This window comes from Leucopleurus acutus, assembly GCF_964270905.1.
Source record: "Leucopleurus acutus genome assembly, chromosome: 1".
NCBI lineage: Eukaryota > Metazoa > Chordata > Mammalia > Artiodactyla > Delphinidae > Leucopleurus > Leucopleurus acutus.
This window is the reverse complement of record NC_139142.1, coordinates 120,856,475-120,884,172: the sequence shown is the minus strand read 5'-3', so window position 1 is coordinate 120,884,172 and position 27,698 is coordinate 120,856,475. Positions and strand designations below refer to the sequence as shown.

Here is a 27,698-nt window from a genome sequence, read left to right as displayed (position 1 = left end):
GAAGCAAAAAAGGAAAGAGAAAGCAGTGTAGAACATACCTGAAGACATAAGAGCTGAAAACTTCCATAACCTGGGAAAGAAAACAGACATCCATGTCCAGTAAACACAGTAAGGTCAAAACAGGATCAACCCAAATAGGACCACACCAAGACTCACTGTAATTAAAATGGCAAAAAAATAAAGATAAAAAGACACTATTAAAAGGAGCAAAGGAAAAGCAACAAATTACAAACATGGGAACTTGCATAAAGTTATCAGCTGACTTTTCAGGATAACCTCTGCATGCCAGAAGGGAGTGAGATGGTATATTTAAAGTCATGAAAGGGAAAAGCCTATAACCAGAAATACTCTACCCAGCAAGGCTCTCCTTCAGATTTGATGGTGAGATCTAAAGTTTTACAGAGAAGCAAAACGAAAAGAGCTCAGCAACGCCAAACCAGCTTTATGAGTAATCTTAAAGGGGCTTTTCTCAGTAAAAAAGGAAAGGCCACGACTGAAACCTAAAAATTAGGAAAGGAAACTTACTAAAGGAAAAACCTCACTGGATAAGGCAAATATTCAACAAACGCAGGAAATCAACCATGTACATAGCTAATGGGAAGGATGAAAGAAAACAGTAATAAAATCACCTATATTCACAATAAGAAGTTCAGGGACACACAAAACAAGTAGATGTAAAATATAAGGTCAAATTCAGTAACTGTGGGGGAGCAGAATAACAGTGCAGGGTTGTTAGTGTCCATATGAAATTAAGAGCTCAGCAACTTAAATGATCACACACACACACAGACACACACACACACACACACACAACTGAAAGAAATCCAAATATAATATTAAAGATAGTCCTCACATCACAGATGAAGGGAATAAAAGGGGAAGAAAGGAACACTGAAGAAGTTAAAGAGGGATTCTAAAAATACCCAAGACAAATGAAAATGAACACACAATGATCCAAAATCTATGGGACACAGCCAACGCAGTTCACAGGGGGAAGTTATAGTGATACAAGCTTATTCTTAGGAAACAAGAAAAGTATCAAATAAACAACCTAACATTACACCTGAAGGAATTAGAAAAAGAAGAAAAAATAAAACTCAAAGCTGTCAGAAAGAAAAAAATTAAGAAAACAATGCCATATGCAATCACACCAAAAAGAATAAGATACTTAGGAACAAATCTCGCTAAGCAGGTAAAAGACACGTGCTCAGAAATCTACCAGCCATTGGTGAAAGAAGTTGAAGGCAACAGAAAAAGATGGGAAAATATAGCAGGTGCATGGACTGGAAGAATTAATACTGTTAAAATAACCATACTACCAAAGACAATCTACAGATTTAATGCAATCCCTATCAGAATACCAAAGCATTTTCACAGAACTTGAAAAAGTAATTTTAAAATTTGTATAGAAACACAAAGACCCCAAATAGCCAAACAATCTTGAGAAAGAACAGAGCTGGAGGCATCACACACCTTGACTTCAGATTATACTGCAAAGCGACAGTAATCAAAGAGAATTGGACCAGAGCAAAAACAGACACAAAGATCACTGGAATAGAAGAGATCCCAGAAAGAAGCCCACACACTTATATTTAATTGATTTATGACAAAGCAGGCAATATGGAGAAAAAACTCTCTCTTCAATAAGTGGTACTGGGAAAACTGGTCAGCTACATGGAAAATAATAAAATTAGAGCATTTCAGCACACCATATATAAAATATACGCAAAACTGAATAAAGACTTAAATATAGAACCATAAAACCCCTAGAGGAAAATACAGAACATTCTTCAACATAAATGATTGCAAAAGTTTTGGGTTCAGTCTACTAAGGCAAATGAAACAAAAGCAAGAATAAACAAATGGGACTTCAATAAACTTAAAAGATTTTGCACAGCAAAGGAAACCAAAGACAAAATGAAAAGACCACCTGCTGAAGGAGAGACAATATTTGCACATGATAAGAGGTTAACACCAAAAAGATGACCAAGCAAGGGTTCATATCTAAACTACAGAAACAGCACATACAACTCAATATCAGAACACCCAAAATCTTTATTAAAAATATGAGAAGACCTAAACAGACATTTTTCCAAGGAAAAAATACAGATAGACAGCCAGAACTCACAAAGATGCTAAACATAGCTAATCTGGCAATAAAATGTAAATCAAAACAATGAGATATATCACCTCAGGCTTGTCAGAATGGCTGTCATCAAAAAGGTCACAAATAACAAAGGTTAGTGAGGATTGGAGAAAAGGAAACTCTTGTACACTCTTGATGTGAATGTGAAGTAGTGCAGCTACTGTGGAAAGCAGAATGGAGGTTCCATAAAAAACTAAAAACAGAACTACCATAATATCCTGCAATTTCACTCCTGGGTATATAAGAAGAAGACAAAAACACTATTTCAAAAACATAACTGCACACCAATGTTCATAACAGTGTTATTTGCCATAGCCAAGATACAGAGTCAAACTAAGTGTTCATCAATAGGTTAGGGGATAAAAAAGATTTTCTATGATGACTTCAGCAAAAAATGAAATTTTGCCATTTGCAAGAACATGGATGGACCTGGAGGGTATTATGCTTAGTAAAATAAGCCGCAGAGAAAACAAGCTTGGTAGGTTATCACTTACACGTGGCATCTAAAAAATTGAATACAACAACAACAAAACAGACTCACAGATTAAAGAACAGACTAGTGGTTACCAGCAGGGAGAGACAGGATGGAGGAGCAAAACAGTGGTAGAAATTCTGAGGAAGAATCCACTATGTATAAAATCAATAATCTACAGTGACGTACTGTATAGCATGGGGAATAGAGCCACTCTTTTTTAATAAGTATAAATGGAGAAATACCTAAACATTAATGAATCACTATGTGTTGTACCTCTGAAACTAATATAATAATGTAAATTAACTATAGATCAATAAAATATAAAGTAAGAAACAAAAAAGAGGAGATTATTAGGTAGAAATCAATTAAATAAACACAAGTTTTGGAAATCAAGGAATTAAAAAACAACATGTAAGACACAACAATGGCATTTAAAGTGTACGATCTATTCACTTAAAAGAAATTATTTAAGTGGTGAAAAATGGTACCCATTCTCACCATTTTGTATACCTAAGATAAATTATCTACAAAAATATGTTACAAATATTCACTCAAAAAGAAAGAAAATTTGGATTCACCACTTTTAGTATACAAATTTAATAACAAAGTCTCTATGTAACATTGATTTGAGTAAGTTCTGTTAGCCACTTCTAGTTTGTGATGTAAAATCTTTTAAACCATAAAAATCAGCCTTTCTACATTATTCCATTAGACATACATAGAAGTTAAAAGAAATGAGAAGACAGAACAATCAACCAAGAAGGTGAATTTACTGAGAAACAGTCGTTCGTTCTCCCTCCTCCTTTTCTTTCCCTCCTTTTCCAGGTCTCTTTCGATTCCAATGAAGAGAAGTCTTGAGAATTCTGAGAATATTTCTTTCAGGTCTTCAAATCACCATACCTACATCCTCTGCCACAACTACACACACAGGAACAAAAATAAACCTCTGCTATCTACTCATGTAGGAGGGATTCGTGCAAAATAAAATCCTACATGGAGACCAACAGGTGAGTCTTCTACCTGTTCTTTATAATGTCCTTCCATTATAGTAAATCCCACACATTATGAGGCAGAAGGGGTTATGTGAGCTCTTCCTTGAAGTCAAAAACTCGCAGTCATTTCAAGTACCTGGTGATCATAGGGTATATCCAGGGAAGGTGCCATCCCCCTTGGGGGTGGGCAGTGAATGGGCTCCCGCAGCCATGCACCTCCTGATGTACAGATTCTGGAGAAACAAAGGGCGGTCACACCACAGTCAGCCTGTCAGGCTGTCGGGCCACTGGGCAACCCCACCAGCCTGCAAGTGACCCCTCAGTTGCTGAAAGAAAACTCTGTCCCCCCTGTGAAGCCAGGTAATTTGGGCCAGAGAGTCAGAGGAGAACGGTAATCAACTCCTCCTCTCTGCTCATCTCCTTGGGGTTACAACAACCCCATCTCCAAACACAACTCTGATCCTGGAGTGCCAAAGTGGGAGTGCAGGTAGGCTCTGCCGGTGCTTTAGCACCCTCTGGAGGCTGTCTTCTCTAATGGCAACTCTCAGCCCTTCCTCCTCCTCCTTCCCTAGTCCTGGGGGCTGCCATGCCCTCTGCAGCTGCTGGCCTGATTTCATTCTCCTTTTTTCTCCAATTACAACGAAGTGTCCTACAGAGGTTTGGAATCTCTTGAAGAAGGAGGATCTTTTAGTCAATACACCTTAACCGTGAGAATCTGGTTTCAAGAATGAACCTGAAATACTGTATTTTTCTCCTGATGATTCCAAGGAGAGACAGCTCAAGTTTTCAAATCATAAGAAAAACCAAGGTAAATATGATATTCTGAGCCAGAGATGAAAAAGCAGTTTTTAGCGCTCCCTCCTCATGTCATATGACCGGGATTTAAATCAATCAACTGCCACTGCTTTTTAAATCACATGACCCAACTTTAAATCAATCAGCTGCTTCCCTGTAACTCACGTGACTTGGCTTTGAATAGTAAGAAATGCAGAGGTATAAAAATGATGTTCTGAACAATAAATGGAAAAACAACATTTCAGAAAGTTTTTTTCTTTTCAAATGGACCATTCATTGCATACAGAGTAAAGGATTCTCTTCTGGATTTCTTGAACTGTAAACACATACAATGTCTCCCTTGGCTTGATTGACTTAGTTTTTTGGGGGTTTTTGCTGTTGTTGTTAACATCTTTATTGGAGTATAATTGCTTTACCATGTTGTGTTATCTTCTGCTGTATAACAAAGTGAATCAGCTATTCGTATACATACACCCCCATATCCCCCCCTCTTGCGTCTCCCTCCCATCCTCCCTATCCCACCTCTAGGTGGTCACAAAGCACTGAGCTAATCTCCCCGTGTTATATGCAGCTGCTTCCAACTAGCTATCTATTTCACCTTTGGTACTGTATACATGTCTATGCCACTCTCTCACTTCATCCCAGCTTACCCTTCCCCCTCTCTGTGTCCTCACGTTGGTTCTCTACATCTGCTTTTTATTCCTCAGCAGCGACTCCTGCAAGGGGTGGATACTTACTTTTATGCTCAGGGGAAATCCCCTAGTTTGTATTTTTATTTGCAGTATGCAGGCCTCTCACTGTTGTGGCCTCTCCTGTTGCGGAGCACAGGCTCCGAACGCGCAGGCTCAGTGGCCATGGCTCATGGGCCCAGCCGCTCCACAGCATGTGGGATCTTCCTAGACTGGGGCACGAACCCGCATCCCCTCCATCGGCAGGCGGATTCCCAACCACTGCGCCACCAGGGAAGCCCCCTAGTTTGAATATGATTTGAGTTTGATCCTGTGAAACCAACAGAACTTCCCACCAGAGATAAATGAGGAGATTCTGGCCTTTATTAGTATGCACGGTGAACATGGCTGTCCTGGCTGTACTTGCCAACCCTCCTATTTTACCCACCTATTTTTATCCATCTTCTTCCCTGTGAGTACCTTTGACCAACCCTGAGCTCAGACTCCTGACCTATTACAGTGACTTTGTCAGCCTTTCTTTAAAAATGGACAGGTAGGGCTTCCCAGGTGACGCAGTGGTTGAGAGTCCGCCTGCCAATGCGGAGGACACGGGTTCGTGCCCCGGTCCGGGATGATGCCACATGCCGCGGAGCGGCTAGGCCCGTGAGACATCGTCGCTGAGCCTGCACGTCCGGAGCCTGTGCTCTGCAACGGGAGAGACCACAACAATGAGAGGCCCGCGTACTGCAAAAAAAAAAAAAAAAAAGAAGAGGTAATAAAATGAATTTAACCTAGAAGCAGCAGCTCAGTAAGGGAAATAAAATCATCAGAAGTTATCTAATCACAGCCATAGCCATCCAGGGCTCTGTCTTATCTGCTGGGGCATAAGAATGGGACCTTCCTAAACTTGAAGGGCATCCAATCAAATAAGTAAAGGTGTCGCTCACCTCTGGCTCTTGGAGGGATTGCTAGGCATTCTACCCAGTGTATACTAATTGCAAAACACTGCCACGGTTTTGAAACACCTATGTTCAAGGAAAGCTTTTGGGTGCATGAGGAAGGTTTCTTTTTGACATCAAGCATAAAATAAATCACCAAGCTCTTTGAGCACAGGGGTACTTAAGAGGGAAGTAGAAGGAAGGAATGGGCAGAAAAGACGATCTCCTCTGAAGTGAAGATCGTTTTTCCAAAAGAGAAGGATTTAGTCTCAGTTTAAGGAGAACACTTTTAAATAGCTGGGACAGCTCCAAACTGCAGTTTAGGGAACGAGTGCTTCAACAGAACAGTGCTTTAAAAGTCCTGGCAAGGCAGCAAGAGGATGAAGAGTTGGTTTTGCATAGTTTTGAACACAGGAGTAAAGAAGCAGAGGCATCTCTGACTAAACGGCCCTGAGATCCTATGGCATCAATGCGTCAGTTGCAGGGGGCATGGGGTGTGGGAGGCAATATTTCTCTCTCAACAACTCCCAGGGCAGCCACCCCTCCCTACCCCACCCCCACACTCCTTTCACCCTTCCTCCCTCCACTGTTGGGTCCCCAGGGACAGCACTTCCTAAGCAGGAGTCCTCAGGCACCACCTCTGCAGTCTGGATTCTTCCTGGAGCCTGGAAAGTTCTGGGACAGGAAGGCAGGTCTGCAAGGCCGCTGGGGTGCAGTCGGACCTGGAGGCCTGGAGGGGAACTGAAGCCCTGAAGCCCACCCACGTCCTTGAAGCCAAAGGAGGAACAAATCCTCTTAACTGTACTTTTCAGGGGTCAGCGTGCTCCCTACTGGACGGTGATCCATACTCACTTGAGGCAGCAAGGACTGCCTCTAACTGGCCCCCTCGATTCTGCCTTAAGGGTCCTCCCACATGTGTGAGAGCACAGGCCCCGGTTCTCCTTAGTCAGCTGAGGCCAGTGCTGCGGGGGTCCCTCCAGTCCCATCCCCACCCCCTTCTTCTAGGACTGTAACTAATACAAAAAAGAGCACAGAAGAACTGGATGAATCAAGGGACCTGGGAGTCTGGGTATGAGTTTGAAGACCAAGAACCAAAGGCACAATTACATATTATTGGAGACTCTTGTGGGGTGTGTGTGGGGAGGTTAGGAAGCTGAGAAGCTGAGTGGACCTGATGAGTCCAGCCCCTGGACACCACACAGCCCCGCCCCCCTTCCCTGCCATCAGACAAGGGGTGCCGCAACTCCAGCCAGGACTCTGCACTTCCCCCTCCCTGATTCTCCTCCAGAAGAGCAGGTGGCCCCCCTCTGAGGGCAGGGGCAAGACAAGGCACCAAGTCCCCCTGCACTAAGGCACTACTGGGAGCTCTTCCTGAACAGCAGTGCTGGCTTGGAGCGAACCCGAGCACCGCCAATGTTGGTCTCATCCTGCAGCTGAGAGAAGCGGGGTTTAAGTCAGCTGCCATGGCTTTAAATCAATCAGCCCCCCCGCTTTAAGTCAGGTGACCCGACTTTAAATCACTGTGTGCCCCTCAAGCCTGCAACTTCTAAAGTTGGGAACTTCACTTTGATCCCAGCAGCTCACATAGCTGAATGCACACTGTAGTCACCCCCAAGCCTGGCTTAGAGGCAAGATATAAGGTAAGGGGATGGGCGTGCACTCACGGTGATGAGGGTGTACTTCATGTACCAGAACGGTCTAGGTACTCTGGGGTACAGCAAGCAGTGCACGATACAGCAGCTCCCTGGCAAAGGTGGTGATGCACAGGGAGAGTGGGCACACCCAGGCATGCAGAGGTTCCAGGGCAGGAGCTGGGGCACAGCCAGCCGGGAGGGTCTGAAAGCGGAGGATCTGAGCCTTCTCGAGAAAGGCAGACACCGAGGATGGATGAGAAACAAAGACCAGATGAAATATGGATTTGAAAAACACACCCTGCTCTTGAAATTGGGGTGGGGGCACCCCAGATTTGAGTCTTCTTACTCCCTAGTACCTAGTGCTTTCTCATTTGTCCAATTACTTATGAAATTTACTGATAAGATCTAGCCCACAGAATACTGCATTTGTAGTCGTATCGCGTGTTAAAAGTTTCTACAGTGGAATAATCTTTTCCACAAGAAACATGTACACTACCTGACATAAATTAAAACCCCTCTTTCTAAAGTTCTATACCGGACTTCCCTGGTGGTGCAGTGGTTAAGAATCTGCCTGCCAATGCAGGGGACATGGGTTCGAGCCCAGGTCAGGGAAGTTCCCACATGCCAAGGAGCAGGTATGCCCATGCACCACACCTACTGAGCCTGCAAGACCACAACTACTGAAGCCCGCACGCCTAGAGCCAGTGCACCACAGCAAGCGCAAGAGAAGCCACCGCAATGAGAAGCCCGTGCACCGCAACAAACAGTAGCCCTGGCTCGTCACAACTAGAGAAAGCCCGTGCATAGCAACGAAGACGCAACGCAGCCAAAAATTAATTAATTAATTTTTTTTTTTTTTAAAGTACTATATCCTTCTGTACAACTTCTCTGGGAAGAACAGAGCGATGGCGTGAGAGAGTGAGAAAGACCAATATTTAGTGCACATCTCTCATGCAAGTGCTCTGCTGGCTCAGATATATTTATCCCAACTTTACAAAGGAGGAAATAAGCTCAGAGAGGTTTCGTAATTTTCCCAAAGCCAAACAGCTATTGAGTGGCAGAACCAGGATCTGAACCAAGTCTGTTACCTTCAAAGCCTAAGTCCTCATCACAACAAAACTCAATTAATATTTACATTTATCGAATTACATTGAAAACTGGGGAGTTCTTGGCACAATCCTGAATAAGAGTGAGAAAGAAAGAAATAGCATTCCTCCTACAGTCAACCAAAATTTTTGGAGAAGCTGCTAGATGCCTGGCCCTTTCTGGGGTTCAGCAGTGATCACGACAGGAAGAGTCCTGCTTTCATGAACCATGCAGTGGGGAGGAGAGACTGGTGCAACTTGGGTGAGGGATTTCACCTTGCTGGGCCTCTGTTTTCTCATCTGGAAAATGGGATGGGTGCTCCTCATTTCGTGGGATTGTCCAGCCCTCACATTCTCTGATTCCATGAGAAGCATTTGTTTTCCTGTTTCTTTAAAATTCATTCAGGCCCTGAGCCGTGATGAATGCTGTTAGCTGCTCCCCAAATCACTCTATTCCCACCCTTTTCCTGTGATCAGGTCTTTCCCAAAACATGACAATCAGTCAGTCACAGAACTTAAGGGGCACCCAGCAGATAAATTACAACCCTTGCTTCTCAGGAGCTCTGCCTTCTACCTGCCACGTAAACTTAACTCACCTGGCACAAGCTGCCCATCCCTGGTTTCACATCAACATGATCTCAGGCACAAACCTCCTTGTTTTTCCATTTTGTCTTTAAGTAACTTGTTGAAACAACTGTACAAATATGACAAAGATATAAAATCAGGCATCTTCTGCCCCCAGTGCCTACTAATATATGACTTTCTGCAACTGTAATGATAAAGATAGAACATTTCAACATTCTGCTGCCCTTATTATTTGTCATTTTTGCTGATATTTCTATTGAATATATCTTTCAATATTTGAACAATGAACATTTATGTAGGTTGTTCCAGACCCAGCCTTTAGTGGTAAAGGTTTTGTTGTTATATTTCTATTATGTTTCCTTTAAAAATCATTATGCTATTTAAATGGATTAAGTCAATTCTATAGGCATTTATCTCATGATACTGATGAAATGAATACCTAGAGGGCAGTACTACAAGTTGATTGGACTTGAGAACCTCTATTAGCACAGTTACGTATAAACATTATCTATATGTAAACCAAAGTACATGCTGAGTGAGATTCTCCGACTCTTTTTCACTGTCTGCCCCTCAAGCCTGTGAGAAATGAAATATTTCTCGCCAGCTCAGTAAACAAAGTATGTCACAGTCATCAGCACTTGCAGCCCTCCAGTGTGAGCCGCAGGCCCTGAGTAATTCAGTATATGCAAATAGAGAATGCAGGCCCCAGAGAGCTGAGGTGCATATCAAAGGAAGGATTTCAGTGAGCCCAGACTCTGGCATCTTCCTATACAAAAAAAGCGCTACATTCCTCACGTTGGGAGAGCTGGTTTTCTTTAGTTAAAAATCACCTTTTAATGTTTCCCATTACCTGCGCCAGGTCCCCTCCCCCCCGATACTGTAGCTCAGGGAGGAAGAAGCGTAGAGAGACTCGGCTGAATAAGGGGCCTGCGAGATTCGGGAGGAGTTTTCAGCCGCTTTCCCCGCAGTCGGGAGGAGAGGCGCTGAGGCTGCAGCCGGACCCTGCTCCACCCTTGCCCAGTTTCCCCTCAGGACGCTCAGGCCGACCCCCTCCCCACGCCCCACAGGCCCCGCGAGCCAGGGGCGAGAGGAGTGACCGAAGTTCCCCGGGACCAGACGCTGGGGGCAGCTCTTTCTGCACAGCAGCGGCGGGTGGCAGCGAACCCCTGTCCCTCAGAAGCTGGTCTTGCGCTGTCGCCCGGGCACCGGACCAGGCGGAGGGTCGTCGCCCACTTACCGGCCCGCCGTCCGCACGACTGTCGCGGCTTCGGCCGCCGGGGCCCCTCCAGAACCGGCAGCCTCAGTGAGGCCGCCCTCCCCTTGGCCTCCGGGGAGTTCTGTGACGGCGGAGGGAAGAGACCCCGAGCTGCGGGAGTTCCAGCTCTGCGGAAACGCGGGCTCCGTTCTGGGCGCAGAGGGTGGGACCGCTCTGCCCCGAGGCCTTTCGGGAGGGAGGGGGGCGCCGGGGGAGGGAGCCGCCAGGAGCGCAGGGCCCCGTCGGGGTTCCTGGAGGGGAGGCCCGGCCTGGGGGCCCCCCGACTGTGACCGAAGCCCAGGCCTTTTTCCTGGAATCCTACACAAAAAAGTTATAAAGATACACGGTCTATAGTAAATATTCACAAATGATTGTTGCTGCTGTGCTTACTGTCCTATTAAAGGTGTAAAATCCATAAAACACTTTAAGTTCAAAATTAAATATGAATTTTTACCTTTCTAATTATGTCTCTGCTATTCAAAATTGTCCTTAATGGATCAGAGACTGTGGCATCACTAGTTAAAAATGAGCTTGTTAAAAAAATAGAACTCGGGTCCACCGACCTACTGAATCACAATCTGCACTTTTACAATCTCCCCAGTGTACTTGTGTACCCAAGAATAGTTGAAAGGTACATTTCTACCTCGACATGTCTTTTCTGTCTGAGAAATACACACATTTTATCTAATTTTATATAAATAAAACATTCAAAAATGCATATGCCTGTGTTGAAACCATCATTTTATCATTTCTTTTCTAGGTAAGTATAGTCTCTATACTGGTTTTGTAAATCACATGCCATACTCTTTTCTTGTAGTTAGAAATAAAGTAGAGAAAGTTACTTTGTAGTGTATATATATATATTTGTGATAATTGAAGACACTCTTCTAAATTAAAACCAGTTCTCTTAACTTGCTGTTTTCTTCTTGGGTCACATTATGAACTCTTCCCGTGGCCACATGGCATGTGTACCTTTAATTTTAGGGACTGCTGACATTCCAGGATATGGCCATAGATTTCTCTCAAGAGGAGTGAGAATGCCTGGACCAAGATCAGTGGGAATTGTACAGGGATGTGATGTTAGAGAAGTATAGGAACCTGCTCTCCTTGGGTGAGGATACCTTCCTTCCAGAATTCCTCATGCTCTAAACGCTCAACCACAGCGTTTAGAGTCCTTCATTTGTAGAATGTCTCCTGGAATCTTCTGCTTCCTACAATAGGGTTACAGATTGCAATGTTCCAGGAAATACTGGGAATTTGTGGGTATAATTTATCTTATTCTTTTAAAATTGCAGCCTCCCTCAGCCGCATAGCACAGGGAGAGCAGCTTGGTGCTTTGTGACCACCTAGAGGGGTGGGATAGGGAGGGTGGGAGGGAGGGAGATGCAAGAGGGAAGAAATATGGGAACATATGCATATGTGTAACTGATTCCCTTTGTTATAAAGCAGAAAATAACACATCATTGTAAAGCAATTATACTCCAATAAAGATGTTAAAAAAATAATAAAAAATAAAATAAAATTGCAGCCTCCCTTTTCATATACTTTGTAACTGCTTGGGATGTGTCTATATGAACTGTGTACTATATGCTTCTGTTATAGTCCTTACAATATTTTATTGTCTTATTTTCTGTAACAACGTTCCATGGATTCTTTGGGCTTAAGGTATATTAAAAGGGAGACTGCGATTCTGGGACTTCCCTGGTGATGCAGTGCTTAAGAATTTGCCTGCCAATGCAGGGGACACGGGTTCGATCCCTGGTCCGGGAAGATACCACGTGCCACGAAGCAACTAAGCCAGTGGGCCACAACTACTGAGCCTGTGCGCCACAACTACTGAAGCCGGTGCACCTTGACTCTGTGTGCCATTTATTTTTTGGATAATAAAACCACCTCTGAGTGATCAAAATTTAGACCAGCTAGTCAAAATGCTTTATCACCTGTTCCTAAAAACACTGATCAATGGAACAAGTTTTACTAGGGATAACAGCGTAATTGTATTCTGGAGTTCATATCGGCAATATGGTTTATGACCTTGATGCTGGATGACGACATTTCAATCGTGTAACTGCTATTAATTGTCTGTTTGTTCAACGATTAAAGTCTCACATGATCTGAGTTCAGACTGGAGTCATCCTGGTTGCTTTCTGTCTATTGCAGGTTTCTTCCAGTATGAAAGGACAAGAGCAATACGGCTTACTTTACAAAAAGTCTGCAAGCTAAATGATGATAAAATCTAAATTCAATTAATTTATACATACCTTACTGTAGAACTGGGTTTGTTATGGTGGCAGAGCCCAGTAATTATGTAAAACTGAAACCTTTATCTGCACTGTTTCAAGTCCTCTTCCTAAGAATATGTTTATAATCAACATTCTTTCACAAATGATCCAATTTAATTCACCATAGCATTCCTCATATTAACTAAATGGAAAATCCTAGGCTATATACAAATCCAGAAAGGGCCAAAAATCATCAGCCCCCATGGATTATTACAACCCATTGCTGAGGCATTCAAATTACTTATTAAAGAACCTCTATGTCCATCAACATCATCAATTTATATATTATTGCCCCAATGCTAGCCTTAACCCTGTCTCTCACAACATGAATTCCTCTTCCCGTATCTTATCCACTAATTAATATAAATGTAGGCATATTATTTATATTAGCCATATCAAGCCTAGCCATTTATTCCATCCTCAGATCTGGATAAGCTTCACATTCAAAATACTCACTCACTGAAGCTCTAGGGACAGTAGCACACACAATCTCATATGAAGTAACGTAGCAGTTATTCCATTCTCGGTCTTACTGATAAATGGATCATTTACACTTTCAACAGTAATTATTACACGAGAACACCTATGACTAATTTTCTCCTGACCCCTACCCAGAATTTGATTATCTCCGCAGTAGCAGAAATCCAATGAAGCCCCACTTGATTTCACAGAAGTAGAATCAAAACCTGTATATGTCTTCAATGTAGAAAATGTAGCAGGCTCATTCACCCCGTCCTTCCTAGAGAATATGTCAATTTCCTTATAATAAACATTTCCACAACAATCTATTTTTAGGAGCATTGGACAATCCCTAGGTGCCAGAATTATATACAGCCCAAGTCACCATTAAAACACATCTAACAATCTCCTTTCTATGAATTCGAGCATCCTACCCAGAATTTTGATATGATCAACGTATACATCTCTTATAAAAAGTTTTTTTACTACTGACATTAGCCCTATATATATGAGGGTTTTTCTCACTACCTGTCATCATACCAGGCAACCCAACACAAACTTAAGAAATATGTCTGACAGAAGAGTTACTTTGATAGAGTAAATCATAGAGGTTTCAATGCTCTTATTCCTGGAATTGAATTCTTCCTAAGAATTTTACATTCTCCATGCTACCACTTTACACCACATGCTATATAGTAAGGTTCTCTAAGTAAGCTTCAGGCCCATACCCCCAAAATGTTGTCGTATATCCTTCCTGTACTAATAAACTCTCATTGTTTTTACTATCATTTTACTGACCATTTTCTCAGGAAACATAATTGTATAACAAGCTCACACTGGTTAATGGTATCCCCATTCTAATAAAAAACATGAACCCATAAGCTACAGAAGCATCCAACAAATGTTTCCTAAAACGATCCACCACATCAATACTACTTATAATGGCTATTATCATTAATCTAATATGCTCTGGTCAAAGAACACAAAGAATAACAAAAATCTTTAATCCAGCAGCATCCACCCTCATGACAATCGCCCCTTGTCACAAAAGTAGGACTTTCCCCATTTCACTTCTGAGTGCCTGAAGTCACACAAGGCATCCCATGAACAGCAGTCCTGATGCTATCAGCCTGACAAAATTGCACCCCTATCAGTTTTATATCACATGTCACCATTCATCAAGCTAAATATACTATTAATCATAGTGATATTATAAATCATAGCTGGAGGCTGAGGCAGACTTGGCCATACTCACCTGGAAAAAATTACACCCTCCTCATCAATTGCCCATATAGGATGAATAACAGCTATTATAAAGTATATTCCAATTATAACAATCCTAAACATACTAATTTATATCATAACAACACTCTCTTCTTCTTATTTATGCCCAGATCATGTACTACAAGAGTATCGTTATCACACACATGAGATAAAACACCTCCCATCACAATCCTTTTCCTCACCATTATAGTATCATTAGGACATCACCCATCACTATCAGGGTTTTTACCCAAATGAGTAATTATCCAAGAGATAACAAAAATGATAACATCCTTCTACCAACACTAATAGCCATCATAGCAGTCCTCAACATATATTTCTACTTGCAGCTAACATACTCCACATCACTAACTATGTTCCCTTCATTAAACAACACAAAAATAAAACAATTTGAACATACAAAGAAATAACCTTCCTATCATTACCAATCATAATATCCACACGATTACTACACATAACACCCATTCTATCAGTGCTGGACTAGGAATTTAGGTTAGTTCAGACCAAGAGCTTTCATAACCCTAAACAAGTAAAATTTACTTAATTCCTAAAAATAAGGATTGCAAGCCTTCATCCTACATCAATTGAACGTAAAGCAAACATTGTAATTCAGCCAAATCTTTACGAGATTGATGAGTTTTAACCCCAGGAAACTTTAGTTAACAGGCCAATCCTCCAGTCAACTGCCTTCAGTCTACTTCTGCTTCATTTGAGAAAGAAAAAAAAGGCAGGAAAATCACCGGCAGAAGTTTAAGCTGCTTCTCTGAAGTTACAATTCAATTTGTTGATTCACCACAGGGTTTTTGAGAAAGAGGGCTCAATCTCTGCCTTTAGATTTACAGTCGAATGCTAGCTCAGTCTTTTTACCTCTGTTCATACACTGCTGATTATTTTCAACAAATCACAAAGATATCAGCATTTTGTATTTACTATTTGGTGCTTGAGCTGGAGTAGCAGGCAGCACCTTAAGTATATTAATCCAGGCTGAGCTATGCTAACCTGGAGCGCTACTTGGAGATGCCCAAATCTGTAAGGTAGTCATAACAGTCCCTGCACTTGTAATAATTTTCTTTAGAGTTGTACCCATTATGATTGCAGAGTTTGAAAACTGACTTGGCCCACTAACAACTCAGACACCTCAGGTAGCATTTCCCCCAAAAAATCATGTAAAATTTTGACTACTTCCCCCATCATTCTTACTCCTACTCATATCACCAATAGTAGAAGCTGGTTCTGGTACCAGTGGAATCCCATATTCAGCTCTAGCCTACAATCTGGCCCACGCAGGAGCCTCTGTCAACCTAACCATTTTCTTCTTACATTTAGCCCGTGTCTCTGTAACTCTTGGTATTATTACTTTTATTACTATAGTCTTTCATACAAAACCAGCAGTCATATCCCAATACCAAACACCACGATTAGTTTAATCTTCCCCAACTATAGCCATATTACTATAATTACCAGTGTCAGTCCGAGCAGCCAGAATTGCCATACTGTTAAGAGATAGAAGTCTAAACACTACTTTCTTTGACCCTTCAGGAGGAGACCGAATCCTATACCAACACCTATTTTGATTCTTTGGTCACCCTGAAGTCTGTATTCATGGCCTACCAGGGTTTGTTATAAACTCACATATCATTACATACTATTTAGGACAAAAAGTGCCTTTCAGCTATTTGGGAATAGTATGAGTCATGTCCACTGGCTTTTTAGGATTTCTCTTGTGGCCCCATCATATGTTTACCATAGGGATAGCTGTCAACTCAGGAGCATACTTTGCATCAGCTACCGTAATTACTTCTATCCCTACAGGAGTAAAAGTATCTAGCTGATTAGCAACTCTTTCTTTAATTTTTCTCCTTTTTTTTGGCTGCGTTGGGTCTTGGTTGCTGCACGTGGGCTTTCTCTGCTTGCCATGAGCGGCAGCTACTCTTCGTTGCGGTGCGCGGCCTTTTCATTGCAGAGGCTTCTCTCGTTGCAGAGCACGGCCTCTAGGCGCGTGGGCTTCAGTAGTTGTGGCTTGCGGGCTCTAGAGGGCAGGCTCAGTAGTTGCGTCGCACGGGCTTTTTGCTCCGCGGCATGTGTAATCTTCCCAGACGAAGGCTCGAACCCGTGTCCCCTGCATTGGCAGGCGAATTCCTAACCACTGCGTCACCAGGGAAGTCCCTGGTTAGCAACTCTTCACGGAGGTAATACTGTATTACCTCCCACTATATTATGAGTTTTAGGCTTTAGTTTTTCTATTTACAGTAGGTGGTTTGAAAGGAATCATCTTAGCCAACTCATCCCCAGACATTGTCCTCTAGGATATATACTATGTAGTAGCACACTTCCATGACCTAATGTCCATGGGAGCAGTCTTCACTATTATAGGAGGCTTCCTACACTGATTCCCACTATTCTCAGGTTATACAGTTAACTCAGCATGAGCAAAAATTCACTTTACAAGTATATTTGTAGTAGTAAATATGACTTCCTGCAGCACTTTCTTGGCCTCTCAGGGATGTCACTACATTAGTCTGAGTACCCTGAGGCACACACAACACGAAGTATTTTGTCTTTGGCTCATTCATCTCAGTAGCAGCGGTAATGCTAATAATCTTCATTCTTTGAAAAGCATTTGCGTCTAAACAAGAAGCCTTAGCAGTGGAAACTGCTACTCCTAACCTAGGATGGTTACACGAATGCCCTACATCATATCCCATGTTTCAAGATCCTACCTATGTAAATGTAAAATAGGAAAGGACTCAAGTCCTTTTCAACCAGTTTCAAGCCAACACCATAACAATTATGTCTTTCTCAATAAATGAGATAAAAGTAAAAAGTGATGTAGCTTTGTCAAAGTTAAATCATAGGCTAAAATCCTGTATATCACTAAGGCATACCAATTTCATCTAGGCTCTCAAGACACAACATCACCGATTATGGAAGAACTTTTACATTTTCATCATCACACAATAGTGATTTTTAAAATAAGTTCTCTAGTCCTCTATATTATTTCACTAATACTGACATCTAAACTAACTCATATATATACAATAGATGCAAAGGTAGAGAAAATGTGAACAATTTACCAGCCATTATTGTAATCTTAGCTGCTCCATCATCATTGTGAATCCTTTACATGATACATGAAATCAATAACTCTTCCCAAACCATAAAAAACTATGGGTCAGTAATGATACTGAAGCTACAAATACACAGATTATGAAGATTTAAATGTTGACTCCTCTGTAATCCCCACATCAGAGCTAAAACCAGGAGAATAATGACTAATAGAAATAAACAACTGAGTAGTGAGAGATAGTCATTGAATATTAGTTAGTTTCATCTGAATTGTTGTACACCCCTGAGCTGTTCCTTCTCAGGACTAAAAAGAGCTGCTATCCTAGGATGCCAAAATTAAAGAATCCTAATACCAACAGGACCAGGCCTATGTTGTGAACAAGTTATTCCACCACCCCTACAGAATTTGTTCTTGTCATTGTTCACATTTGAGCCATCCTAATGGGTGTCTCCAGCAGCCCAGTGGTGGAGGGGTGTTGGGAAGGATGCAGAGCTTCCCGAGGAAACCAAAGGACCTGGCATTCTGGGAAATTCAAAAGTGCTAGTCCAGTTCTGGCAATCTGAACACTTCCTCCTGAAAGCTGAAGTCTGAGAGACATTCTTCCTGCCTTTGGCCACACGGCTGACAAGAAAAGTAGGCTGACCTGCCAAATGAGCACCAGTTAGGGTGGCGGGAGGGGGACACTCCTTACAATTATGCTAAAATGTTGCCATTTCCTCCAAACTCTCAGTATTCACGTCTCATTATACATTCACAACTGTGTTCTCAGGGGTTACGACTGAATCAGTGATGACTCAAGAATTTCTGTAGGAGGGGTTTGGGGCAGGTGAGCAATTCATTCTGGGAAAGAGAGTTTAAAACCAAGTGAATGGCCCTTTACATTGGCATGGGAAGACTTCCCCCATCCCACCTTCTCTCAACAGAGCCATTAATCTAGAAAAAACTACAGTGTCACTTTTCAGAGGTCTACCCTGTGTGAACACATGGAGAAGACACTTAGAATGTTAAAGTCAGCATATTAAGTAATTTTCTTGAAATACTGTAACTAGCACCAGTTTACTTTCTTCACAGTCCTTTCCACAATCTATTTAATTTTAGTCCTTTTTAATTGTCTGGTACACCTTTAACACCTAAACTCCAAGAGAGAAGGAGCTTCATCTTATCTCCACTGCCTAACACATAATGGTTTCTAAATGGAACTGATTCCAAGATTGGCCTCATTTAGGAGTGGATATGTTGTTATAATCAGGTTTCCAAAATCTTTAGTATCAATACGGAATCCTTTCCTCTCACATTTCACAGGAAGCTAGACTTCTTATAGCCCAAACATGGATACGTTTGAAGTTTCCTTGACTGATTTAAATTGAATTAAAATTAAAATAATTATTTTGTACAGGAAAAACTTTCAATTTTTTTTCATTTTTCACAACATAACCACCTTTTCTTTCTCTACTTTCTTCCCTTTAAAACAAACTTTGCAACATTGGGGTGAGTTGAATAATCAGAAATCTAGCCCCAAATTAAGCTCTCAATGACAGGAAACACATTTTTTGCTCCTTTTAAATAAAAATCCTATATGCAGTACACTAATGTTTTCTTTCAGAAATTACATTGACAATTTAATCCCTAATTCGAGGTATCCATATAACTCGTTTACAGAAAGGTTCTTTGGCAAAAGATTTAACACAAGATATATATGAGATGTTGAGATCTGGGTAATATACCTTACTTGAAAGGCATGAATAGTTTTTAAACAGTGTAGCATAATCACACTTAAGACCATAGTTACTTTGTTCCCAAACCCCTGCAATTCTATTTGAGGGGAGTTCTAAAAGGCCTGTGTCTTCTCCTGTGTCCACAACTGTAGACGTACACTGGTGGCCCTCAATCCTGCTCTCCAAACTTCAAATAGGGACCAGAGACAAGGCTCGGGACTTGGAGAAGTATTACAAATTCCCTGCCTCAAAAGTACTTTCAGAGTTTCACATTTCCCTAAGGAAGACAGGGCTGAGTAGACATGCTGAAGTCTTCCAAATCCTGCTGGTTGTTTTGAATTATGGCTACACTGGCTGTGTACCTCTTGAGCTTTTATCTCCACATACTTGAATTAAATCCTGTAGTTCCTCTTCGGTTCTAGCATCTGTGACATCTTCACAGGGTCTATATGCCACAGCTGTTTTACCACTTTCTGTAATAAAGTTAACAAGGATCAATTCAGAAGTGTTCTTGTTCTAAAACTTCCTATATACAATGGTAGCACCGAATAATTAGACATTCTTTTGACTTCCAAAAGCAGAAAATAAGAGCATTTTCCTAGAAGTTCCCTCATCTGACACGTCAGTTTTTATTATAATTATTTGTGAAAACATATATAAGAAGTATCAACTTTGGTTCAAAAACTTTATGATCTTAGAAATAAGAACTAAGGAATAAGGACATAGAAATTAAAAGCTGTGGAAACAAAAATGTTCCATCACAATACAATTAAATAGGAAGGCATCAGGTGGGGGTCAAAGTGAGTTCAAACCTGGGAGAGATACCACTGGACTATAATAGATACTTCCTATTAGAAGCAAGGCAAGTGTCTACTCCTTGGGACCAAAATTCTACCAGATACAATGAACAAAGCTTTGGAGACAGAGACAGACAGACAGAGCATTTGAACACTCTACTGGCAGAAACTGGCCCATGTACCCTTTGGACAATACAGCTTGCCTCAAGGCAAGCTAGAGCCACCAGGCTTTTTGGTCTAAGGGGTTTTGCGTACATATAAGGAGTACATTGGCATATTAGGCACAAACAACCCAGGGAATTAGTTTGGTTCTTAAAGGTTGTTACCCAGAGTTGACAGCGGATGGAGATTCTGCCTGATGACCAGGGAAGTCAAACTTCACTGGAAGGACTGCCCAGGCTGGAAGGCCAAGTCCAATCCATGGTCAACTCTTACAAGCCAATAAGGTCGCTGACAACTTAGCTAGGATTTCTCAGTCTCTCAGCCTGCAGGGCTGTGAAGCAGGGGAGCAATTCTGTTCCGGGAATCTACTAATCATAAAGTTTCCTTTGGGCACAGCCTGTGACATTCTCACCGCTGTATAACTCGATAGGGAACACAACGCTATTCAATGGCATGTCCAATTTCAAGACTCACAAAAACGTAGCTGATTATTATATAAGAATGATATTCACCCAATATATCAGAAATGAAAACTGAAATTAAACTGATTCCAAAAACCTAATCTAATAAACTCTTCAACAAGAAAACAACGGTAAAAATAATAGTCAATATACTTTGTCTGCTTACTATGTTTCAGGCATAGTTCTAAGCTTTTTATATTCATCACCTCATTTACTCTTACAATATCCCCGATTTGGTGGTAAGCTGAATTACTAACCCTATTTGCAGATAAAGAAATTGCAGCTTAGAGATATTAAATACCTTCAAATGTCTCTGGCTGGAAAAACCTAAAATTGCAACAACAACAAAATCTAAGAGACAAAGTTAGGACTCAAACACAGGTGTCCAAAGCTTATAATCACTACCCTATTCTGTATGATAAGCAAGCCATTGAGGAAGAACTGGATCAAACACTTTCTGTATGAACTGAGGCAAGTCATTCTACATCTAAACACTGGGGACAATAATATGTGCTGTCGTCTTTCTCATAAATGCCACAAAGAACAAATGTAAGACTGTTGCTGTGAAAGCATCTGGTGAATGAAAGAATATGTAATGTTTTGGATAACCATTAGTTTCATGCAATTAACTTTTCAAGTAAATTTATTTGCTCACTGAAACTGAAGCACTTCAACGACATTCAAAAAGGTCTTACCTAAAACCACAATCAGCAATTTCTGGAATGCAGCTGTCATAGCTTTCTGAATAGCAAGCTTCTGGGTTACCTTCCTTTTCATATGTAATGATAATGACCCTAAATCCAACCAAAACAGATGAATTTAAAATGCCTATATGAATAACTGATTTCTAGGTTATATGTTTAAAACTAAAAATGCATCTGTGATTCTTAGATCATTACCTTAGTGATTAAGGGCAGGCACAATACTGGGGTACGGGTGAATGTCTCCGTTGCAGGTATACCCTGGCATGGCATATTTTTACTGCTCAGATCTATTCTGGAAGTTCCTAAAATATTAGATGGGAAATGTAAACCAAAAACGTGGCACAAATCTCACATTACTCACAGATTTCAAATGGACAAGCTAAGGCTACACTGCTACAGACCCTGCTATCCTCTGCGTCAAGGGCTGGACTCATACAGTGAGATAGCTTTGATTGTAGTGCAGATGATCTGGACTCTACTCAACCATCACCCACTCAGGTGAATGGTGGAGCCTCCTCCACCCTATTCGCTAACAGCCCTGCCTCCGACTTAAAACCCAAAGCCCAAGTGCCATGGATTCTAGGAAAAAACTCAGTACCAATCGGAATCCCCTTTCTAGGGATCTACGTTTACTTATTCTGCTCAAGCCCTTTTATAGGAGGCAAAGGACTGAACATTTACACATGAGTTTATTTCAATCTTTAAACAAAGATTTTATTGGGATAACTGAAGGCCAGGAGATATGTGCATTTGAAGGACTATTTTAGCCCAAAACAAATTATTAACAAAAAAAAAAACCCCAAAAAACAAAACAAAAAAACCTAATTTTCCCTCCTCCTAAGCTTCTTGGCAGGCAGTCAGTATTAAAATTCTAAAGTTTAAGGTGCTGTCAGGTATTGCCTAAGATAAAAACCTATATTGTCGGGCAGAACAATTCTGCCCAGGGCTTTAGTTGCTTAGAAAAGATGATGATGTATCTGAAAAGCTGAGTTTCAGAAAGAAAGGAAAAAAGAGAAATCCCACTCCCTCACCTCCCCACACACACACATACTGGAAAGCAGACCTTCCTCCAACTTATTCAAAGGTTCCTCAGCCATGCCAACTCCAGGACTCCTGCACTCGTGGGAGGGCAACACCACCTCTAAAGCACAGAAGAACTTCAGGCTTTGCTTCTGAAGTGGTGTCACAATATCTTCATTTTCCCTTTCTTCAAGGTTAGAAAGATCCCGAAGCTGTTAGGATTTTGAATTAAAGGCTAGACTTCAACATATACTGTTGTTAGAAATAAAAACTAAACTGCAGCTATCCCAGGTAATAGTTTAGGTATGCTATCCCTTCAAAATCAACTGAGACTTGCAAATGAATCACTAGATATGGACCACTATTTCTTTATGATATACCATACAAATACTGGAGAAAATTATGGACACCACCATCCAAGTCATTGAGATTAGCACTAATTCTAGGTGGTAGGCCAATGCTCAGATACTTCCATGTGGAAGCCTCCCACATGTCCTCCCCATAGCCCTGTTCTATTCTTCTCTCTAAAGTCTAGGAGTTCAGTGTTGAAAAGAGTCTTGTTAGTGAAAGAAAGTCTACAGAGTTTACCTTGATGATCCTTTTTGACCACCCATGGAAATCAAAGTAGTAATTTGCCAATTCTTGGCATCTGGAGCTGTTTAGGGCAAGCGTATTATGTTGAACCGCCTCATGTCTGGTGCCAAGATGAACCTAAAGACATAAAAGACCTAAAAATATCACAACCCTACATAGAGACTTATTTTGGATATACCTGAGATTTATCAATACCAATTTTATAGAGTGGTGAAGATTAAGTAGGACATTTTAAGCAACGAGTTCACAGTGAGCCCTAAATAAATGTTATTTATTATTTTTAAGTCAGTACTTTTCTGCATCATTTCCAGGGCCCCTGATTAACCAGAAGGTTCCCTGACCTCTGGTGGTGAAAGTGATGATGAAAGCATCCAAGAAAGCCCAGCAGAAGCCTATGATGGGGCTGGGTGTAAGCAAAGGAATGGACTGTTTTACTCGTCTCATCCTGTAGCTCCTGCTTGAGAATATGACGTGAAGAGGAGATAAGATGGACCTGCCACTGAATTAGGACCTTAATCTGTAGCACTCCCTCTCCAAGTTACTAACCCCTGTTAGAAGAGGGAATACTTCTACCTCTATAAATGTAAATGAAGCAACGAAAGAATTAGAGGTTCATCTGCATTAACAAGCTTCTTTGAGAGTGCAAATATTTCCATTCTTAACTCTCTAAAGAACTTACATATTACTGTGGATTTTTTTACATCACTAGTTCTTTCTTAAATGTCTATTTCTATTTTGAACAGGGTATAGTATATAAATATAGTCATAAAAATTCAAATAATACAAATAAAGTCAAAGCATTGTTAATTCATTATTGATTTGTTTGTGCATCTTCCTCTGTCACTAGTTTATGAGCTCCTTAAGTGCTTGAAGGAACCATGTATTATTCTTTCCTTGTTACCAGAAACAAGCATAGATCTTGGCATACAATAGAGGAGTGATGGTCTGTTGACTGAGGGAATGAATGAGTACACAATAAAATGAAATTACTTTCTCCAACTGAAGCTGCCTGCAGGGAAGGAGAAATGAAGACTAATTTTTAAATGTTGAGTGTCACATGGGACGCTAGGTCCTGTGCAGTGAGTCATAATGGAGCTGTCTTGGACAATTAGGAAGCTTCAGAAGGGCTCTGAGCCACTGGGTAGTAGAGACAGTTCACATCTGGGATAACCTTGCCACAGTTCTTGCTGGCAAACATTTCCCTTCATGCTACTGAGAAAAACTCAGATACATTAGGCCTTTCCTCATTGTATTTTAAGATGTTATTCTCTTTTCTGTATTTATAAAAAACAGAGGGGAAAAAAGCTAAGAAGTATGTATACCTGCCAGTGAATAAAATAACACATAATTGGAACTTCCGTGCTGGTGCAGTGGTTAAGACTCCTTGGTCCCAATGCAGGTGGCCCGGGTTTGATCTCTGGTCAGGGAACTAGGTCTCACATGCATGCTGCAACTAAGACTTCGCATGCCACATTTAAGGAGACTACAAGCCACAACTGAAGGAGCCTGCCTACTGCAAATGGGGAGCCCACATGCCACAACTGGGGAGCCCTTGAGCCGCAACCAAGGACCCTGCCTGCTGCAACTGAGACCCGGTGCAACCAAATAAATAAATAAATAAATAAAATTGAAAAAGAACGCATAAGTAAATAAGGAAACAATTTCGGGGTTGTGGGTAGTAAACTAAGGCTCTGCATTAAATAAAGAAATCTAATACGAATGCCCTTTCCTCTCAACTCTATAGTGACTTGTAGAACATTTTCTTCAGTACTCTATCAGTGACGGGCTTTATGCTGTGAAAATCTCACAACCTACGCTCTGGAATGGTCTTAATGTCCAATATAAGAAAAGAACTCATTACTTACAACTGATACCAAGTAACTGTTTCATACTCTTTCCAGGACCATCTGTAATATCTGAGTGGTACGTGAAATGGTCGCAGGGTCCGCAAACTAAAGAATGTCTGACACAAAATCATTTCAATCCCAGGGAGTACAGCCAGGATTGAAGTGGGTGTTAAACAGATTACAGAGGTGGGAGGTAGTGTACCTGGAGTCACAGCTGAGGAGAGTTCTCAGATTCAATGTAGGTGAAATCAGTGAGTAAAGAAATATGGGTGAGAATAGGCAGCAAGGTCAGTAGGAAGTAGCTAGAGCAAGAAGACAATCAGAGAAGACACAAAATTATAAAGGGAAAGGTCTGGAAAATCTAAGCCTCACTCACTTATTCAGAGGAATTGAAATGGTCCTTGAAAAAGGAATGGTGGCTGAATGGAGGCACATAATGAAATGTTAATTCTGGGGAAGTAAAATTGGATGGCATGTTGATATGGAATAAGGTTTCTACAATGCATTAAAGAATATTTTAACCATTTTCTGGAATCTGAAGGGAGTTCTGAATAGGCAGCTTGAGAGTGATGATGATGATGAAATGAAGCCTCCTTTATCTTACATCTGACCAAAGTTTGTCAAGCTCGGGACTTCCCTGGTGGCACAATTGTTAAGAGTCTGCCTGCCAGTGCAGGGGACATGGGTTTGATCCCTGGTTCAGGAAGTTCCCACATGCCGCAAAGCAACTAAGCCCGTGTGCCACAACTACTGAGCCTGTGCTTAGAGCCTGTGAGACACAACTACTGAAGCCCGCGTGCCTAGAACCTGTGCTCCACAACAAGAGAAATCGTCGCGATGAGAAGCCCACGCACGGGAAGGAAGAGCAACCCCCGCTCGCCGCAAATAGAGAAAGCCGGCATGCAGCAAAAAGACCCAACGCAGCAAAAAATAAATAAATAAATAAATAAATAAATAATTGTCAACCTCACACATTTAAAATCCACATAAAAGTAAATAAAAGGAAGACTCTTGTGAAGATTTCTTAAATTAAAGGCCAGCATAAAATGACATGGGGTTTAACATCAGTTAAGTTTGGGTTTGGCCTCTAGTTTCCACGTTTACTGTCATGAAACTTAAGTAAGTCACTTAACCATCCTGAGTTCGAGTTTCTTCATCTAACAAAAAAGAAACAACTGGGGAACTGGGGGATCAGTGGAGCAGTGCATCTGAGAGCATTCTGTACACCACAGTGCTGTAGAAAGGCTGGCCTTTTTTTTTTTTCCCCCGTGGGATCTTAGTTCCCAGACCAGGGATTGAACCCGGGCCCTCAGCAGTGAAAGTGCAGAGTCCTAACCACTGGACCACCAGGGAATTCCCGATGGCCTATTAGTTTTAAATTCAGCACATCATCCCAGTAGAGCGAGGAATTCCACATTTGGACCCATCTTCACTGGAGATGTGTGAAAAAGTTGCTTCTGGTCGCATGCCTTTTGGGCTCTGTGGGCATCCCTTGCTGAATAAAACTTGATGATGGCATAGAACCCAGGACAGGCCACTGCTGCGTTTGGGAAGACTCAGACAGAATACAGAAGGCCAAACTGGGAGAAGACTGTGAAGAGAGAATGCTGTAGGGCGGTCCCACGCTAAGGAAGTGCAGTAAATTTCAGGCCCAGGAAAGCAAACCGCCTATTCCCTTATATTCCCCCAGCCCTTCGCCACAGGTAACTGTGGTGAGCCTGGAACTCCAAACACTTCTCATTTCATGAACAAGTTTCCCTCTGAAATCCTAAGCTTCTCGAGAAGCATTAGGAGGCAATGACTTCTGTTGGGAACTATCCCTCAAAAGTCTATGGGGGAGAGCTGACTGCTCAGGTCATCTCTAGAACTAAGATTCCTCTCAGCGGAGACCACAGGCAGATGAGGTACTGAAGCAGTACCCCGGGGAGCCCAGTTACTGGGGCGCGGGGCGGCTTCGTCCACCCCTCCCTCTGCTCCGGCTCGTCTCATTTGCAAGGCCTCGGCTGTGGGTTGAGAGCTCAGCTCCCACATCAGCAGGGTTTTGTCACCCCCAATGGGAACTGCAAAAGGTACCAGCTGCACCATCCTATCTTCACAGCGCGTGTGCGGCTCAGGGAGCAAGCGGACTGCGCCAGAGAACGCGTGCCCGCGCTTTTTAAAAAGTTAGTGCCAATAAATCTAATATATAGAAAAACAGTTGAAAACTCCTGACTGTTTTGTGGATAGAAAAGCTTGAGATTCAGAGCAAGTTCAGAGCTTGACAGTCTAAGAATAAGCTAGCTCTCCATTCCATTAGAAGGACTAGGTAGCAGTTTCTGGTTATGGAACCAGAAATCTCAGGCTCCAAAGAGGACATAAAACAGCATCACTTGTACTCTTTATAAAATTGCAGAAACAAACAAATAAACAAAAATATATTTACACCTGTCCTATAAGACAAAGGGTACTTGAGACCTAATGTATATAAAATCAGTTTACAAACTGTGATGCACTATATCAGTAAGTTCTCATTTGCACAGAGCACAGCATAGGATATGAGGCCATTAATGTTAATTCCCTTCCCCCATCCATTCCTTTCTCTTGTTCCTTTAACTATGCGGATCAGTTACATTATTAAGCTGACAATGTAACTGAGATATTATTAGCTTAATAATGTAACCAAGAATCTGATTTTTAGCAAGGGGGTAGTTCTTAGAAACTTAGGGAGCTGGAACTATGAAAGTATGAATTGAA

The 27,698-nt window shown here is 41.6% G+C and overlaps 1 pseudogene across 1 annotated transcript; it reads right to left on the bottom strand.

Moving 5' to 3' along the window:
- Nucleotides 1–21,451: 21,451 nt before the first annotated feature.
- LOC309967207 (RAD52 motif-containing protein 1-like) lies at nt 21,452–27,050 on the bottom strand (annotated as a pseudogene). Its single transcript has 5 exons — nt 26,955–27,050; nt 26,393–26,572; nt 23,113–23,235; nt 22,568–22,736; nt 21,452–21,594 (listed from the first exon to the last, which is right to left on the bottom strand). The product of its transcript is annotated as an RAD52 motif-containing protein 1-like (transcript).
- Between the last annotated feature and the right edge of the window lie 648 nt (nt 27,051–27,698).